This window comes from Trichechus manatus, unplaced genomic scaffold, assembly GCF_000243295.1.
Source record: "Trichechus manatus latirostris isolate Lorelei unplaced genomic scaffold, TriManLat1.0 scaffold00001, whole genome shotgun sequence".
NCBI lineage: Eukaryota > Metazoa > Chordata > Mammalia > Sirenia > Trichechidae > Trichechus > Trichechus manatus.
This window is the reverse complement of record NW_004443937.1, coordinates 36,014,593-36,026,743: the sequence shown is the minus strand read 5'-3', so window position 1 is coordinate 36,026,743 and position 12,151 is coordinate 36,014,593. Positions and strand designations below refer to the sequence as shown.

At 45.1% G+C, this 12,151-nt stretch overlaps 1 long non-coding RNA gene across 1 annotated transcript in view; it reads left to right on the top strand.

The window, feature by feature from the left end:
* The first annotated feature begins 2,615 nt into the window (after positions 1–2,615).
* LOC111819713 (uncharacterized) overlaps positions 2,616–12,151 on the top strand; it is a 55,686-nt gene continuing 46,150 nt past the window's right edge. Inside the window, exon 1 of the long non-coding RNA XR_002823283.1 lies at positions 2,616–2,775. This is a non-coding gene — a long non-coding RNA (uncharacterized LOC111819713). The remainder of the gene's footprint in view (positions 2,776–12,151) is intronic.

Sequence of the window (12,151 nt, the reverse complement as noted above, 5' to 3'; positions counted from 1 at the left end):
TTCTTCATGGAGCAATTTTCTTACTGGATTTCTTACTTCTGGGAGGGCAGGGGCTTCAGGAGAAACGTCTGTGCTCTGTTCCCTCCTTCCCTTTTGCAGACTGTACCCCTTTTCTCCTGTCAAGGGGCGTCTCTGGCTCTCCTTCCCTCTTTACCTAATGCCTACTCTGGGAGCTGACTCTACTTTCACCTCTCCCACAAGGTGCTGCAGCCCACGGGTTTCGGTTATTCTTTCTCGTTCAGTCAGCAGCCAGAAGTTACAAGGTTTAATCATTCTAGGATTAGTTCATGTCACTGTGTCCCCTATGACCAACCCCTGCCGCCCCAAATCCGCTCTGAGTCCAGCGCGACCACTCTACATTCCCTTGGGATTTCTTTTAGATCCCGTTAGTGGCTGGGACTGCACCAAGTGGCTAGTTCCCAGATTTTCTAGGAGAGGAGTAGCTGGGCTTGTAGGAGCCTCCGTTGCCTCCCCAACCCCCCCGCCAGGAGCATAGTCTTCATTAGCTGAGTGGCCACCACAGCTGTCCAGCCTCAGGTTCTTTACAGACCTGTACATATTCAGAACCCGTGGCCCAGACCAGCCACCACTCAACCTAGACTTGTTTTGTGAGGAGTTAGACTTTGGGAAGGGGGATCTGAAACCTGCCTTTTGGTGGACACCCCTGTTTGATTTCACACACATTACCGAGCACCTCCTGGGTACCAGACCCAGTGCCACATGTAGGCCCTGAGTTGACTCAGATGCTTGCCTAGAAGGTCAGAGCCTTTTCACACTAATTTCACTTCCTTCTTTCTCCAAATAGATGCCGCCCCTCATGTTCCTTGAAGCAAGACCCAGGCTTTTCAAAGCAGCGCTCCAGACCTACCAGAGTTTTTGCAAAGCACCCTGTGGTTCTGTACCACCTTGCTGTTGCCCTTGCCAGTCCTTCTGCCTAGAATGCCCCCCCGCCCCCCTAGAACTCTGCCCACGTGTCTTGCTTTGAGAATCCTTCCTGAACTTTGTCCTCATAAAAAATGCATTTCCCAGGCTCAGTTATTCCTTGGCCCCTCAGCACTTCCTGCAAATTCCTGGCTGCGTTTATTTTATTCTCCAGTCACTGGTGGTTCATCTTTTTACCAACAGATCCTGGTACATCCTTCTGTAATGTCCCTGAAGCAGAGGACACTCTTGGGAAGACCTTGTGTTAGTGGCCAGACCACTGGCCCAAGTGAGTGGGGGAAAGGCTGCTTTCTCTGAAGCTCTAATGTTAAATCTTGGATTTAATCTCCTTTTGTTAGGCCAGAAGCTTGTTGTTAAAATGAACCCAGCTCTCTTTGCTGGATACACCATTTGACTTGAAACTGAGGCAGAGGAAGGCTCTTAAAAGATCTGTGCGTTTTTAAGAAGGTCTCAGGAATGCCGGGCTAAATTTTTGCAGCTAGGAGTCTCAATTAGGAAGAGTTTTGCAAATCAAACACTACTCCTTTAGGAAAATAAGAGGTCCCTGGGTGGCACAGATGGTTTGCGCTGGCTGCTAACTGAAAGATTGGCATTTTGAACCTACCCAGTGGTACTGCGGAGGAAAGTCCTAGTTATCTGCTTCCATAAAGATCACAGTCAAGACAACCCTGTGGAGCAGTTCTCTGTAACACTTGGGGTTACCATGAGTTGGAATTGACTGGATGGTAACAGGTTTGGTTTGACAGAACTAAGTGATAATAATAATAATTGAAAGCTGAACTGGGATTGTATCTCCTTGGGTTTGAGATCCACTACCACTATGCGAGGAGGGGGAGGGTTTTGATTTGTTTGGGTGGGAAGAGGGACAAAAGTATAGTTTTCGTCTGAAATCTGCTAGGTCTGCCATGAGACAGTCTACTTCACCTAGGAGGTCTGGATTTTGAAAAAGACAGGGTACTGGGACAAGGTGTTGATTCTGGAGAGATCCCCGATTCAAAAAATGAGAAGTGTCACCCATGACGTATTGTTCTTATGCATTTCCATTTTTTCCATTATTTCTCTGAGGAGAGCAGTAAGGCCACTTAGGATTCACGTCAAAAGCTGAAAGGGCGGTTTCCAAGCAGCAGCTATTTTGAAGGGGCTCTGAAGGGAAGACACCGTATTTGCCTAAGAAATAAAGAAAGAAACGGATGGGCGTGTGGTTGCTTTTGAATTAGGACTGAGTGTGAGCTCTGTATCCTGGGCAGGGCCGCTGACTCTTGGGTGAAGTTCAAGCAGATCATCTATTCCTCCCTGAACAACCTCATCTCTTCATCTCTCCTCCCAGCGTCCCTCCCCCCAGTAACGTTTTCTTCTCTATGCATTTTCATTCCAACTTTTGGGTCTGTAAAGCTCCAGACTAGAGATATGGTGTCTAGCAGCGAACCGTTTAGAGCTGCCCGGATGCCCAGCGGGGCTTTTAGGTGGGGACCCACCAAGCATTGTTTCCCACAGGCTGAGGACTGTCAGCCAGAAACTGAATTTCTGGTGTGCCTTTGAATGCCAAAGGGCAAAGAGAGCGCTGAAAAAGCAGCAGCAGCAGCTGCTGAGGAAACCACTGGAGGTGGGGAGCTCTGGTTCTCAGCTCTGACGCTTGTAACTGATGGCCCCCTGTCACTTCCTGTCATGCAGCCCAAGTGGCGGGGAGGAGTTCCTTCAGGAACTCCTGAAACCATGCTCTGTGCCGCTCAGACAATCCCGTCCGCAGGGCTCCACCACAGCTAGGGGCTGGGACTCGGGTGGATGAGGTCGGAGCGCCCCATGGTGTGGTGTTGCTTCTTTGTCCATGCTCAGGTAAGCTCCCTGCGGACGGAGGAAAGGGGGGGTGCGGCTGCTGAGCCGGGCATGTCCTGCCCCTCAGCTCCCACCCAAGCTCGTGGGGCAGTTCCAGGAGCTGAGGTGTGGAGGGCGCAGCTGTCTTTTCATTTCCCAAGAAACTTAGCAGGGAGTTGCTAGTCAAAATACCTAGGGTGTTGGAGCCACATTTCTGCCTCACTTGAGTATGAATCAGAAAGAGCCATGTGGTTGTGTTTAAGACCACAAACGGTTGGACTTAGCTGAGATGGTGAGCTGAGTGGAGAGCATCCTTTCAGGGCCTCATTTAGCATCTGTGATTGGAGGAGAGCAAGGGTGGGGTGGCGGAGGGGTGTCTTCTGCTGTTTGCTCTGTGATACCAGTATTTAATTTTTTTTTAATAGACTTTATTTTCTAAAGCAGGTTTGGGTTCATAGAAAAATTGAAAAATTGTGCAGAAGGTACAGAGTTCCATATATTCCCTTCCCCTACACAGTTTCTTCTATTATTAGCATCTTGCGTGTGTACTACATTTGTTACTACTGATGAACCAGTACTGATACAGTATTAGTATTTTAATGTTTACAAAAGGCCTGTTTTCAGTTAATGGGAAGGAAAAGAGAGAGAGAAAAGGATGCATCTGCCTTCTGCTTCTTGTTTGTTTTTAATTACAAAGTAGATTTCCAGGATCTTCTCTCCTTCTTTTGATTGGAAGATGGCTGCACTGTTTTGGAAATTCAGTCTGTTTGGGGCAATGTTTTTTGTAGGTTTCCTTAAATTTGTGATCCTGTTGGTTTGAGCGTGCTCATCATTGGGAGGATGAAGTCAGGTAACATCCGGGGAGGCGCAGAATCACTACACTTCTCCTTAAGAGTGTTAGTGCCTGGTTTGGGTGATTTTGGAAGGAGTGGCTGAAAAAGCTGTATTTCTCTGGAATGAAGAGCAGTTTAGGAACCCTACAGCTTATTGTTCTTGTCCTTTATTTATTTATTTGGAGGGTGTTAAAGTTTTGGATAAGCCAACAATTTTCTGAAGGATGTTCTTTCTATTTCTCTCATCAGAATTACATTTCTGAGACTGATCTTTGTAATGCTCATTTCAACTCTTATATGTAACCATTCCAAACACATAAGGTTAATCCTTTCATGTGACTTGGATGATTTCCCTGTCTTTCTCCTTTTCACATCCTACTACCCAGATATTTGCTCACTTGGTAAAGCATAGTTTTTGAGCTTTTGAGGCATAGAAATTGACATTTTAAGTGACTTACTATATTTCAGTGACAGTTAATGCAGAGTTCATAACAAAATAATAATAAACCAAAAAACCAAACCCGTTGCCGTCAATTCCGACTCATACAGGGTTGCCATGAGTATGAGTCGGAATAACAATAATAGCTAAGGTATATTAGATGCTTTTTATGTAACTAAGCATTCTTCTCACATTAGCTCATGAAATTCTCACAACAGTGTTTTAGAGATTGGCTATTATTATCGTCCCCATTTTATAGATGGTGAAACTGAGGATTAGAGAAGATAAATAATTTTTCCAAGGTTACCCAGCTGGTAAGTAGTGGATCAGAGCCCCGGTGGTGCAACGGTTAAGGTCGGCAGTTCGAATCCACCAGTGGCTCCTTGGAAACCCTATGGGGCAGTTTTCTGTGTCCTACAGGGTCGCTATGAGTTGGAATTGACTCGACAGCAGTGAGTTTGGTGTTTTTTTTAAAGTGATGGATCAGGGTACAAACCCAGGCAGAATGGATCTGGAATTGACATTCTTAGCCATTAGATGCTACATAATAATTTAAAAGATGGCACCCTTCCTAGATCTCCTGCCACATGCAACATCTGCAGTAACACTTTGCTTTCCAGTTCTTGGGCAAATCAGCCTATTTCGGGTGCAAATGGTGTCTTGATTTGATGGATGTTTGCTGTGGTCCAATCAGCACTTAAGTAAGAGGCACATCACTTCCTTCTCTGGATTCAGTCTCCCCACCTGTCAAACGGAGATGTCTCTGAACTCATTTTACCTTTGTCATGAACCTAAGATATGCAAAGATCCTGGATAAAGTAAAAAAATAGTTTTCACATCTGCCCCATTTCAGAGTCAAATGATTTTGTGAGTGTTCTTAGCATACTGTCTTACGCTGCGTTATCTAGAGAAGCAAAACCAGTAAAGTGTATAAATATATATAGAGAAAGATTTATATCAAGGAAATGGTTCACGCAGTTGTGAGGCTGGAACATCCCAAGTCCATAGGTCAGGCTGAAGGCTTCTCCTGATTCACTTAGCTGCAGGGGCTGGCGAACCCAAGATCAGCAGGTCAGACAGCAGGAGGAGTCTGGCTCACGGGCTGAGAAGACAGATGAATCCCAAGATCGGTAGGCAAGATGGCAGGTAAGCTGCTAGCCCAAGTCCCAAGAACTGGAGGTCAGATGAACAGGAGCCAGCTGCAGGATCCAGAGTGGGTGAAAGTCCACAAGCCTTGCCAGAAAGTCCACACCTATATTGGATGCAGGCCACACCCCCAAGGAAACTCCCTTTCAGCTGATTGGCTACTCACAGCAGATCCCATCATGGAGATGATCACATTATATCAGATCTCATCATAGAGATGACTACACCATTATACAACTGCCAGACTACATCATAATTGCCAAACCTCTGGGAATCATGGCCCAGCCAAGTTGACACACAACCTTAACGATCATGCATATATTACCCAAGGTTGTCAAATGGAACTCAAAAAGTAATTGGCTGGCCAGCTATTGACCTTTATTCTGCTCTTGAAAAGATTATTGAATGAATTTTTATTCCTTAGCTTTGAGAATTGGCAGAGAAAAGATCTGGAGGAATTGTGGCTGGAAGGAGGGTGCAATTGGTAACTGGGTATGGAGGGAGAAGAAAGGATGGGAGAATTCCTTGAAAGATCTCATAAATTTATCTTCTTAGGAGGCTTGACCAAGTTAGTTCTATATCTATCAAGAAATGATAGAGTGTAAGTATTTAGGGGATGGGTCTTAGAACCAGACAGATATAGGGCTGAGTCTCAGCCTTGCCTCTTACTAGCCATGTCATCCTGGACAGTTTACCAAACCTCTCTGAATCTGTTTTCTTCTGTGTAAAGTGGGGATAATCAATAGTGCCTGCCTTACCGGGTTATGAGGAATAAATGAAGTAACTCATGACAGTGCCTGACACACAGTCAGCACTCAGCAGACACGATCCATGTCCAATTCATGTTGAGTCTAGAATGTTCTGACGGCCACTGGAGAAAGAAATCCTCAGCACGTAAGGGCTTCACAACCCAAAGACCTGAAGCACCTTATATCCTGAGATGAACATGGATATCATTTGATTTTATGGCAGGAAGGAAAGAATCAGTGCTTCATTTTAAAGCCCCGATTCCAGTTATTTTTGACCTGCTTATTTTCTCCGGGACATGTTTTTACAGCTTGCCCAGGACACTAAGTCAGAGCCATGGAAGGGGAAGTTGATTCAAACCAGTGTCTGAAAAGGCCTTTCTTGGTGGTACACTCAGAGACATGACTTGGAGGGGCTGAGGTCAGGGTGGTGACCCCGATTGTCCTCTGGGACAGAAACAATGGGTGGCTTTTGGACCTAAATATAGACTACGTGCATGTCACTTAGGGAAACCAGTTCCCGAATCTGGCTGGGGTGGGCAGTGCTCTTGGGAAGAGTGCTCCAGGGAGCTCAGGAACCAGCTCCTGCTCCATCAGCAATTTGTTGGAGTAACTTTGCCCACATTCTAGTTTCTCCTCATCCATTGAACGCCTGCCCCAACTTGGCGGCTTGTTTATTTCCCTGTCTCTTCTCTTCCAAGTCTTTGCTGTCAGGTTTAACACCTCTCTCCCTTTCTTCTTGCAGACACTGCTCAGCCCTGGCCATAAACTTGAGGTGTTCTCTCCACATTACTTCTCAGACAGCAGAGATGTACGAGGAGTAATGTACAACACAGGGCTGGGAGTCAGGAATTTGAGATTCAGGTTCCAGATTTTGCAGTTAACCTTGGGCAACTCTAAACTTCCTTGGGTACTGGGTCTCCCATCTGGGAGGCAATATAGACGTAGCTGTTAAGAACTCAGGCCCTGGAGGTTGAAAGCCTAGCTTCAAATCCTGACTCCGCTGCTTGTTAACTGTGTGACCTCGGACAAGTTCCTTACCTCTGAGCCTCAGTTAACTTACCTGAAGAAGGGAAATGATAATAGTACCTGCCTCATGGGTGGGTGGGAGGAGTCTATAAAATAATGCCTATAAAGCCCTCAAGACAGTGCTTGGCATATTGTTGTTGTTGTTGTCAGGTGCCGTTGAGTTGGTTCCAACTCGTAGTACCCCTGTGCACAGCAGAACGAAACACTGCCCAGTCCTGCACCATCCTCACAATCGTTGTTAGCTTGAGCCCATTGTTGTAGCCACTGTGTCAGTCCATCTCCTTGAGGGTCTTCCTCTTTTTCGCTGACCCTCCACTTTACCAAGCATGATGTCCTTCTCCAGGCACTGATCCTTCCTGACAACATGTCCAAAGTATGTGAGACGTAGTCTCGCCATCCTTCCTTCTAAGAGCATTTTGGTTGTACTTCTTTCAAGACAGATTTGTTCATTCTTTTGGCAGTCCATCGTATATTCAGTATTCTTCACCAGCACCATAACTCAAAGGCATCAGTTCTTCTTTGGTCTTCCTTATTTATCGTCCAGCTTTCACATGCATATGAGGTGATTGAAAATACCATGACTTGGGTCAGGTGCACCTTAGTCCTCACAGTAACATCTTTGCTTTTTAACACTTTAAAGAGGTCTTTTGCAGCACATTTGCCCAATGCAATATATCTTTTGATTTCCTAACTGCTGCTTCCATAGATGTGGATTGAAGTAAAATGAAATCCTTGACGACTTCAATATTTTCTCCATTCGCCATAATGTTGCTTATTGGTCCAGTTGTGAGGATTTTTGTTTTCTTTATGTTGAGGTGTAATTCTTGCTGAAGGCTGTGGTCTTTGATATTCATCAGTAAGGGCTTCAGTCCTCTTCACTTTTAGCAAGCAAAGTTGTGTTATCTGCATATCATGGGCTGTTGATGCGTCCTCCTCCAATCCTGATGCTGCATTATTAGTGCTCAAAACTGCTAACTATGATTATGATTGTGATTTGTAGGAAAATGAGGAGACTTGAAATGGATCAGTACTGCCTAAACTTCATTCATGTTTCCAGATCCACGTTCCACGTGAACTATTATTTTTCACTTACTGTTTTTCTTTAAATTGCTTAGTTTTTAAAACTTAGACTCACCTTAAGCAGTAATAGTCCTGAAATTATAGGCTGGATATGCATTTCCTAAATCACATTAAAATAAATACATATGGATCTGCTGTATATGGTCCAAAACAATATTGTGTCATCACTGGGGTCCGGTCCCTATACTTTGGGGACCACAGACCTGGTGGCTCTGAGCACCTGAAGTCCAGGTTGCTGCCTGCTAGTGATTGTAACAGTGCTCATCCCGTAGAATGAACGATCTGCCCATCCTGTCATTCATTAAGCATTGCCTGACCCTGTACCAGGTGCTGAGATGGCCAAAATATGAATCTCTGTAGCTTCTGCTGTCTTCTTTGAATAGGGCATTACCAGCCTAGGGAGAATTGAGAAGAAAAAGGTACAAAATGACTCAATTTCTGAAATCCCACCTTAAAAACAAGTGAGGGACACCAAGGCCACTGTCTGCCCCAAATCTCTGAATGTGAGTAAAGTAGACAGTGTCAGTCAGCTTTTGCTGAGTAACAACCATCCCCAAACTCAGTGGCAAATAACAAACATTTATTCTTAGGTTCACAAATCTGCAAGTTGGCTGGGGTGATCTGCCCCCACATAGATTTATTTGGGACCCAGTCACCGTCCTGTATATTTTTCTCCTTGTGGAGCCCAGAAAGTGTCAGAGGAGTGAGCAGAAACACACACTGCCTCTTAAGGCCCAGCCTTAGAATTGGTACACCGTCTCTTCCACCCACATTCCGTTGGCCAGAGCAAGTCACAAGACCAAGTCATGGAGGTCAGGGGAGGGCATAGTATTTGCTGAAGAATAAATTAATCTACCATAGAGACTATCATTATTTACTCTTTCAACCTACAATTATTGAGCACCTACTGTCTATGGTACACTCTGCCATGTTGGAAGGAGTATAAATACAGTGACAATAAATGAGGAAGATGATGCTACCATATAACCCAAGGCCGGAATAAATATTTGATGAATGAGTATCTGCCAGTAGCTATTGAGTGCTTCATGTCATGGGTTTCCTCATTTAATCCTCCCAACCCCTCTGTTGGGCAGGTATCCCAGGTCAGACAAGTGTGATACTGAGTTGGCCTGTTAAATACTTACATTTTCTGACATGAGGAGGGGGAGAGTCGGTGGAGGTGCTGCAGCAGGGAGAAGCCACATGCAAAGAGATCATTTCTGATGTGGGGGAAAGAGGCCAGCTTAGCACCAAAGAGGCCCAGGTTCAAATCCCTGTCCCGCCCCTTCCCAGCTGCGTGGTGTGATCACATACTCCTCTCTCTGAGCATCTGTGTTGCCATCTGTAAAATGGGGTTAGGAGGAACCTCCTGCCTTTCAGACAGTGTGAGAAACAAGATTCCTTCAATTCAGCCTAGCACGTATTTGTTTCAGTGTACACTTTGTGGACCGTTTTGGGCGCTAAGTCTTCAAGCACCCACCATATAATAAGAACTTAGCACAGTATCTGGTACATTAGTTGTTGATGTTGTGTGCTGTCACGTTGATTCGGACTCATAGTGACCCTATAGGACAGAGTAGAACTGCCCCCATAGAGTTTCCTAGGCTGTAATCTTTATGGGAGCAGATTGCCAGGTCTTTTTTCCCACTGAGCACTTGGTGGGTTCAAACCACCGACCTTTGGATTAGCAGCCAAGCGCTTAACCACTGCACCAGCATGACTCCTTCTCGCATATTGTAGTTTCTCTAAATCACTAGCCCTTTGCCTTCTTGAGGTCACATTCATCTTTGTGTGTCCTCTCCGGAAAACTGCACATAGTTGTGAAAATGTACGTGCCGTCCCACGTCCCCAGGTGAAGAGCTCTGCTCTGGTTGTTCATGCCATCCCTTCTCCCTTCTCTTACGAACTTAATCCAGTGGAAGAGATGTTTTTCCATATTTGTCTGCCCTGTGCTGAGTTCAATGTCTGACTCATATTAACTGTCCAATGAGTGTTTTCTAAATGAGTGAGCGAGCAAGGATGAAAGCGTTGGCAATATCTTGTTTGCATGCATGTAGGATTATACGACTTTCAGATTGATTGAGATAGGAGAACTTACATAATGCAACCCCCTCATTTTATAGATCATGAAATAGGACCCAGAGAGGTTAGTTGGCTTACCCAAAGGCATACAGCTAATAAGAACAGCTACAGTAACCAACCAGTTGCCACTGAATCAGTTTGGACTCATGGTGACCCATGTGGGTCAGAGTAGAACTGGGCTCTACAGGGTTTTCAATGGCTGATCTTTTTGGAAGTAGATCACCGGGCCTTTCCTCCAAGATGCCTCTGGATGGACTTGAACCTCTGACTCTTCGGTTAGCAGTCGAGCACATTATCATTGTACCACCCCGGGTCTCCAAATAACTACAATAATAATAATAATATTAAAATTAATGATTTCTCCCAGGAAGACGACTTATGCCCAGATACAGTTAGGTCTCATTCCCTCAGGATCTGTGAGAAAACTGCCCATTCTGATTGGTCAGTTGTGTGTATCATGTTGTACAGCTGAGTTTTCTTGACCCTCAGATGACAGAAACACCCATGCCATGTCTTGACTGTAGAACCGTGGCAGTGTGAGCCTTGGGGGCAGAGCCTCTGTACGTCTTTCTCTGGTTCTCTGTCTGTCTACTCCTTCCCTTGTTCGTGGCCCAGAGCTGTGTGTACAGGCTGCTGCCGAGAATGTGGGAGGGTGGGCTGAGAGGCCAGGTCAAGCCAAGGGTGGAAGGCGGGTTAGGGATGGAGCAGGGGAGGGATTTGTTCTTCTCTGCCCCCTCCCCCTGCCGTCCACCCCAGTCCTGGAAATCCTATTTGGATCTGTTCTATTGTTAGGTTCGAAGGCACTTTGTTCTCTGGTGCATTGTTCTACCAGCTACCAGGAAATCAGCCTCTGCTTGGGGTCAGCAGTGCCACAGACCTGCCTGTGGCCACATAGGTGGGAGGTGTCTGACTTATCTTGGGGCTCCTAGTTATCACCAGGATCATCTCAGTCCTTTCTTCTTTTGTCGCCCACCCTGCATGGGGCAGGGAAGGGTGAGGAAGAAAAAGATTCAGTGCTTCTGTTTTTCCTTATAGTAATAATAGCTACACTTATTTCTATGTAAAAAGAAACATTCTAAAATCCAGGTCTCAATAGAGCACTGTGCCCTTTGGAGCAGCCCTGTCTGATAGAAATAGAAGGCAAGCTGTATAGCTAAGGTACATTGTCTAATAGCTATGTTGACAGGAGCAAAAAGAAACAGGTGAGATTAGTTTTAATAATGTATTTTATTTAACCTAGTATATGCAAAACATCATGTAATCAATATAAGAAACAATTAAGGGGATATTTTACCTTATTTTTTTTCTTATTGTTGTCATTGTGAGGTGCCATCAAGTCAATTCCAACTCATAGTGACCCCGTAGGGTTTTCTAGACTGTAATATTTACAGGAGCAAATCACCAAGTCTTTCTCCAACACTGCTGCTGGCTGGGTTCGAACTGCCAACCTTTCAGTTAGCAGCTAAGCACTTAACTAGTGCGTCACCAGGGCTCCTTTTTTTTTTTCCTATCAAGTCTTTGAAATCCGTTATGGATTGTAATCTTAGAGCCCTTCGCAATGAAATGTGACTAGCCACATTCTAAGTGCTCAGTGACCACATGTGGCTCATGGCTACCATATTGGATAGTGCAGGTTTAGCGTAGTACCATCCAATTGAAATATTTGGATGATGGAATGTTTTATATTGGCACTGCCCCACACAGAGGTCATATGGCTGTTAAGCACTTGAAATGCAGCTAGAGCAGCTGAGGAGCTGAGTTTTAAATTTTGTTTAATTTTAATCAGTTTAAATTTTAAGAGTTGCAGGTACTGGGCAGCACAGCTCTGGAGAGTTTCTCTTCTTAGAGAAATATAGATTTAAACTTGACCAAGGTATCAGTTATTCATCAGCCACATTGGCAGAGAGTCAAAGTGGGATAACAGTTTGGCGAGGGTATGGGCAAATAGGACCGTTCCTGTGCGGCCAGTGCCTAAATTAGAACAATCTTTGTGGAGGACAATTGGCAGTGTTTATCAAAATTACAAATGTACAAGTGCCCTT